Source organism: Priapulus caudatus, unplaced genomic scaffold, assembly GCF_000485595.1.
Source record: "Priapulus caudatus unplaced genomic scaffold, Priapulus_caudatus-5.0.1 Scaffold1034, whole genome shotgun sequence".
In the NCBI taxonomy this organism is placed as follows: domain Eukaryota; kingdom Metazoa; phylum Priapulida; class Priapulimorpha; order Priapulimorphida; family Priapulidae; genus Priapulus; species Priapulus caudatus.
In genome coordinates this window covers 46135-53483 of record NW_014578095.1, presented here as the reverse complement: position 1 = coordinate 53483, position 7349 = coordinate 46135, and positions in this window count along the sequence as shown.

Here is a 7349-nt window from a genome sequence, read left to right as displayed (position 1 = left end):
GTGTGTGTGTGTGTGTGTGTGTGTGTGTGTGTGTGTGTGTGTGTGTGTGTGTGTGTGTGTGTGTGTGTGTGTGTGTGTGTGTGTGTGTGTGTGTGTGTGTGTGTGTGTGTGTGTGTGTGTGTGTGTGTGTGTGTGCAAGCGAGCGTGGTCATCTCGATTCATGTGACAGCGTGTTTTCACCGTTCAGATAATGAGATATAAATCTCTGAAGAAAACTGATTTAACGTTGATTTATTAAACCTACAAAATGCACATTACTTGACATTAATTCCTAGTTTAAATCCTCCCCGTCCGCCCCACAAATACATAAACGACACATTGTTTTCGTTTGGTTACCATATATAGGTATATGTAGCTCCTTGCTCACGTGATGCCCGCATACCATCTAGAAATGTACAAGCATTTTTGCGTGCCTTCATGATCTCGCCTTCATATTGAATTCAGCTGCGAGGTATTACGAAATGTTGTGTTCAAATGTAATTTTAACGCGTCCGCACTGCTGGATACGACCAGCAACACCTTCGCCAATTAAGGTAGGAAACCGCTAAAACATTTTCTTAGGATTACGAAGCTGCAGTGATACGACTACCGTAGAACGTTGAAATATGGCCAAAGTAACCAATTTTGTTTCAGCGAGTTCAATCGCAACCCCCCGCATTGCGCACAGCTATTGTCGGCCGCTGTTCATTTTAAATCATTGTATGCAAACTCTTCCGGCTTCTTTTGGATTGGAATTTACATCACGTTGAGGTTCAATGTACAGGCCGACGTACAGTCTCTATTTTTTATAAAATTAAAAAGATAAATGCGTGCGGTAACGCGATGCAGATTGGAGCAGCATTGCTAAGTTAAAATGCCTCTAACTATAGGCCTACAGTAATGTAAACACACGTACACGGTACTATCCCGTAGATTTGCATAGGCAGTCAAAATCACGATCACTAGTTCTATCGGAAGGCAATTGGACTAGGAGAAAAATTAACGTTAACCAGCGATGAACGGTGTTAGATGTAACTCTAGAACTATATAGCCCTTCGCTCTGCCAAGGCTTCTGTGGCAGAGCGATGGGCTATAGTTCTAGAGCTATGTTCAGCGGCGTAGTTAGGGGGGGGGCAAAGGGGGCCATGGCCCCCTGTTGATCCGAAAGTAAAAATAAAAATAAAAAATTTACTAAATAAAACACTATAACTAAAATACTAAAAAGAGAATTGTCCTAGTCAGAATTATTCACTTAGAATAAAGAGGTGTTATGCTAGCATAGATTTACATGATAACATCCCATCAGTATAGACCTCACTTAAGAAATAGAAAAAGACATGTAAGGTGACTAAGGTCCCCGCTGCGTATACCTGCCAGTACAAAATCTGGCAAAGGTAGTGTGTTATTGAATGCGCAATATCTCACCAGAGGAGTTATATTCTGCAATGAATATGCATTTAATATGGCCAGGGGGTATCTGAGCATAGATTTATGTAATTAATTCTTATCAGTAGACTTGTGTTTATAATTAGGAGAGCGCCCTAGCCTGTAGGGCGCAAAACTCCTACTTCACCCCCTCCCATCCTACCCCATTGCCTCCCTTGTTCCTCGCTCTGCGTCCTTCTTCTACGGCCCTCTGCTATCTCCCCTGTCGCGTTTCCTCTGTCTCCCACTCTTCTATATCCGTCAGCAAGCTATGTGGTGTAGTTTTCATTCGTCTGTACTGCACGTCTGAAACGGTGTTCGCGCATGCGCAATATCTCCCGAGAAGGATGTTATTTTGCAGAATTTTTTTTTACTTAGAATGAAGAGCGGTTATTCTAGCATAGATTTACATGATAACATTCCATCAGTAGACCTCACTTAAGAAATAGGAAGAAGACCTTGCATGTAAGGTCCCCGCTGCCTATACCTGCCAGTACAAAATCCGGCAAAGTTAGTGTGTTATTGCCTGCGCAATATCTCACCAGAGGAGTTATATTTTGTGATGAATATGCATTTAATATGGTTAGGGGTATCTCAGCATAGATTTATGTAATTAATTGTTATCAGTAGGCTTGTGTTTATAATTAGGGAAGCGCCTTAGCTTGTAGGGTGCAAAACTCCTACTCCCCCCCCCCTTCATCCTTCCGCCATTGCCTCCTTTGTCCCTCGCTCAGCGTCCTTCTTCTTCTACGGCCCTCAGCTATCTCCCCTGTCGCGTTTCCTCTGTCTTCCACCCTTCTCTCCGTCAGCAAGCTATATGGTGTAGTTTTCATTCGTCTGTACTGCATGTCTGAAACGGTGTTTACGCATGCGCAATATCTCCCGCAAAGAATGTTATTTTGCAGAAATTATGCACTTAGAATGAAGAGGGGTTATTCTAGCATAGATTTACATGATAACATCCCATCAGTAGACCTCACTTAAGAAATAGAAAAATACCTTGCATGTAAGGTCCCCGCTGCCTATACCTGCCAGTACAAAATCTGGCAAAGTTAATGTGTTATTGCATGCGCAACATCTCACCAGCGGAGTTATATTTTGTGATGAATATGCATTTAATATGGTTAGGGGGTATCGCAGCATAGATTTATGTAATTAATTCTTATCAGTAGACTTGTGTTTATAATTAGGCGAGCTCCCTAGCTTGTAGGGTGCAAAACTCCTACCCCCTATCTTTCCGCCATTGCCTCCCTTGCTCCTCGCTCAGCGTCCTTCTTCTTCTACGGCCCTCAGCTATCTCCCCTGTCGCCTTTCCTCTGTCTCCCACCCTTCTTTCCGTCAGCAAGCTATGTGGTGTAGTTTTCATTCGTCTGTACTGCATGTCTGAAACAGTGTTCGCGCATGCGCAATATCTCCCGAGAAGAATGTTATTTTGCAAAAATTATTCACTTAGAATGAAGAGGTGTTATTCTAGCATAGATTTACATGATAACATCCCATCAGTAGACCTCATTTAAGAAATAGGAAGAAGACCTTGCATGTTATATCCCTGCTGCCTATACCTGCCAGTACAAAATCTGGCAAAGGTAGTGTGTTATTGCATGCGAACATCTCACCAGAGGAGTTATATTTTGTGATAAATATGCATTTAATATGGTTAGGGGGTATCTCAGCATAGATTTGTGTAATTAATTCTTATCAGTAGACTTGTGTTTATAATTAGGGGAGCGCCCTAGCTTGTAGGGTGCAAAACTCCTACTCCACCCCATCCTTCTGGTATTGCCTTCCTTGTCCCTCGCTCAGCGTCCTTTTTCTTCTACGGCCCTCAGCTATCTCCCCTGTCGCGTTTCCTCAGTCTCACACCCTTCTCTCCGTCAGGAAGCTATGTGGTGTTGTTTTCATTTGCATGTACTGCACGTCTGAAACGTTGTTCGCGCATGCGCAATATCTCCCGAAACAAATGTTATTTTGCAGAAATTATGCACTTAGAATGAAGAGGGGTTATTCTAGCATAGATTTACATGATAACATCCCATCAGTAGACCTCATTTAAGAAATAGGAAGAAGACCTTGCATGTAAGGTCTCCGCTGCCTATACATACCTGCCAGTACAAAATCTGGCAAAGTTAGTGTGTTATTGCATGCGCAATATCTCACCAGAGGAGTTATATTTTGTGATGAATATGCATTTAATATGGTCAGGTTGTATCTGAGCATAGATTTCTGTAATTAATTCTTATCAGTAGACCTGTGTTTACAATTAGGAGAGCGCCCTAGCCTGTAGGGCGCAAAACTCCTACTTCACCCCCTCCCATCCTTTCCCATTGCCTCCCTTGTCCCTCGTTCCGCGTCCTTCTTCTTTTACGGCCCTCAGCTATCTCCCCTGTCGCGTTTCCTCTGTCTCCCACCCTTCTCTCCGTCAGCAAGCTATATTGTGTAGTTTTCATTCGTCTGTACTGCACGTCTGAAACGGTGTTCGCGCATGCGCAATATATCCCGAGAAGAATGTTATTTTGCAGAAATTATGCACTTAGAATGAAGAGGGGTAATTCTAGCATAGATTTCTATGATAACATTCCATCAGTAGACCCATAGAAATAATATAGATAGGCTATCTATATTATTTCTATGGTTAACATCAAGCATAGCAAAATTTCTTAACTGTGTAAAATATGTAATTTAAATTCATCCTTATTTTTTCCTGCATACAACTTCAACTATAAGTTAAATGGCATTTTGAGACAACAAGGCCGATAAGCTTGTACAACTAAAAATAGCATTGCAATTAACATGTTTACATAACTAACAGTAACAATGACAATGAACTAAGATATAGAATACAGATTCTGTATTCTATATCTATGCAATGACACTGTCCTATTGCGTCAATTGACCATTACATCACGTAGAAGTTAGACGGAATTACAATAATGTCAATATTTTTTAATGTAAGACTTTTAGGTTAGTATTAGTGTTAGTCATATGCATAATGTAATTTATGTGCATCAGGAACATTTTGAGGAATCTCAGTTCGAGGCGAAACGGCAAGATGGAAAACGGAAGCTGGTTCCTTTTGCTATTCCGACAAGATTCAAGGTCCCTAATCCACCACACCTGTTATTATTTCTATGGTTAACATCAAGCATAGCAAAATTTCTTAACTGTGTAAAATATGTAATTTAAATTCATCCTTATTTTTTCCTGCATACAACTTTAACTATGAGTTAAATGGTATTTTGAGACAACAAGGCCGATAAGCTTGTACAACTAAAAATAGCATTGCAATTAGCATGTTTACATAACTAATAGTAACAATGACAGTGAACCAAGATAATATTATATAGAATACAGATTCTGTATTCTATATTTATGCAATGACAATGTCCTATTGCGTCAATTGACCATTACATCACGTAGAAGTTAGACGGAATTACAATAATGTCAATATTTTTTAATGTAAGACTTTTAGGTTAGTATTAGTGTTAGTCATATGCATAATGTAATTTATGTGCATCAGGAACATTTTGAGGAATCTCAGTTCGAGGCGAAACGGCAAGATGGAAAACGGAAGCTGGTTCCTTTTGCTATTCCGACAAGATTCAAGGTCCCTAATCCACCACACCTGTTTTAACACCTACAAGAAGACTTCTGAAACGAGAACAGACAGGAGGTAAACACTTACGTATTAAATTTTTTTTAATGATTTAAATACATGCGATAAAAATGGCAGTATGCACAGTAATCAAGAGCACGCAGTCTCAGAAACTATATTTCTGTATTCGTAATAAACTGATTTTGACAACAATTATATACACATCAATGGACAATGCATCACAAAGCCTTGAAATAGAACACACTTCCTATAGTAGATGGAAGACATGATACATAAATGTTTTATGCACCAAGAATTCAGGTTAAAGACAACCAAGAAAATAAGAATGTCTGTTGCAGAAATGATAGCATTGAGATATCTTCATCAACACGCCATAATCATCAAGAAATCATCAAGAAAACATGTTAATATAATTATTTTTTTTCTTGTCTTTTAGAGGTGTGTGAAAGATGTTATATAGCTCCCGCTGTTGCTGACCACTGCTACAGCAAGGTGCAGAAACTGGATGATCGGGAACCAGTTCAAGTAGGAGACGAGGGGATGACATATGTGTAGAAGAGGCCTGGACAGCCTCTACGGGGCACAGCTCGACTGAGCTACCTCACGGGGATTTAGCTTGATGGTTTGTTGTTGCCATTATAAATGTATATATAAAAAAAGAAGAAGTTTCGTTTAAGAAATTGCTACACGCAGTTAGCAATGAACGACTAGTTTCGACTTGTGGTAGTCTTTGTCAGGTTCTTCTAACTATTTACAGCTGAAAAAAACTGTGTTCTTCAGCGTGTTTTTCCTCCTTATATACCCTAGGTCCCTGTCTACGAGAGGCGCCAATAGGTGGCGCCGAGGGGGGCGCCGGGGTGTTCAGGGGGCGCTGAAAGGGGGCGCCGTGTACAGAAAGGGGGTGCCACGTGGTTTGGGGGGCGCTAAGCGCTTTTAACCTGACGAAGACTACCACAAGTCGAAACTAGTCGTTCATTGCTAACTTCTTGTAGCAATTTCTTAAACAAAACTTTTTTTATATATACATTTAGAATGGCAACAACAAACCATCGACCTCAATCCCCGTGGGGTAGCTCAGTCGAACTGTGCCCCGTAGAGGCTGTTCAGGCCTCTTCTACACATATGTCCTTAAATTCACCAGACCAGAGGACGGCCCAGCATGCCATGGATCCGGGTACAGCAGCACCCTTATCACCACACTCATGGATTTAGACTTACCCTCCCCTCGAAACCAAGGGGAGATCGCGAGTAATATCCCTGCCTCTTCGCAGCAACACGACAAGAAGAGAAGAAAAACTACAGAAGACTCGCCAGTCATGCAGCCGCGCAAAGGTATATGGGGTCAACCCAACTGACATCTCTATAATGATAGACGCTGCAACATCTCCAATCTAGATTAATATCAACAAAAACGAACCAGGGTTACGAGTACCCAAAGAAGCTGAGCATCTGTTCCGCAAACTGCGGAACCTGAAGGATAAGCTTCAAAGGTACGAGACTCACAAATCTCGTTTGGAAGAGAGCCTGAGACAGCATCACATCCCGCCCTCCATGGATTTAAAAATGCTGCCAGTCGTCGGCAAACATGATGAAAAGTTCATGTCAGCCTGACACGCCTCTCTCACACAATATACATCACGCACTCCTTCACATGCATCTCCACGAACCTCATCTACGAAATCTCCTGTTGCAAATGCCCCGCGGCCAGATACATAGGCGAGACACTAAACAGCGTAACTTAAAGATCGCATAGTTGAACATATCCGTGACATTACCCTAGCCTGTAAGGCGCAAAACTCCTACTTCACCCCCTCCCATCCGTTCCCATTGCCGCCCTTGTCCCTCGCTCAGCGTCCTTCTTCTTCTACCGTCCTTAGCTATCTCCCCTGTCGTCTTTCCTCTGTCTCCCACCCTTCTGTCCGTCAGCAAGCTATGTGGTGTAGTTTTCATTCACATGTACTGCATGTCTGAAACAGTGTCCGCGCATGCGCAAAATCTCCCGAGAAGAATGTTATTTTGCAGAAATTATTCACTTAGAATAAATAGGGGTTATTCTAGCATATATTTAAATGATAACATCCCATCAGTAGACCTTATTTAAGAAATAGGAAGAAGACCTTGCATGTAAGGTCCCCGCTGCCTATACCTGCCAGTACAAAATCTGGCAAAGTTAGTGTGTTAAACTGTTATTGCTTGCGCAACATCTCACCAGAGGAGTTATATTTTGTGATGAATATGCATTTAATATGGTTAGGGGGTATCTCAGCATAGATTTATGTAATTAATTCTTATCAGTAGACATGTGTTTATAATTAGGAGAGCGCCCTAGCTT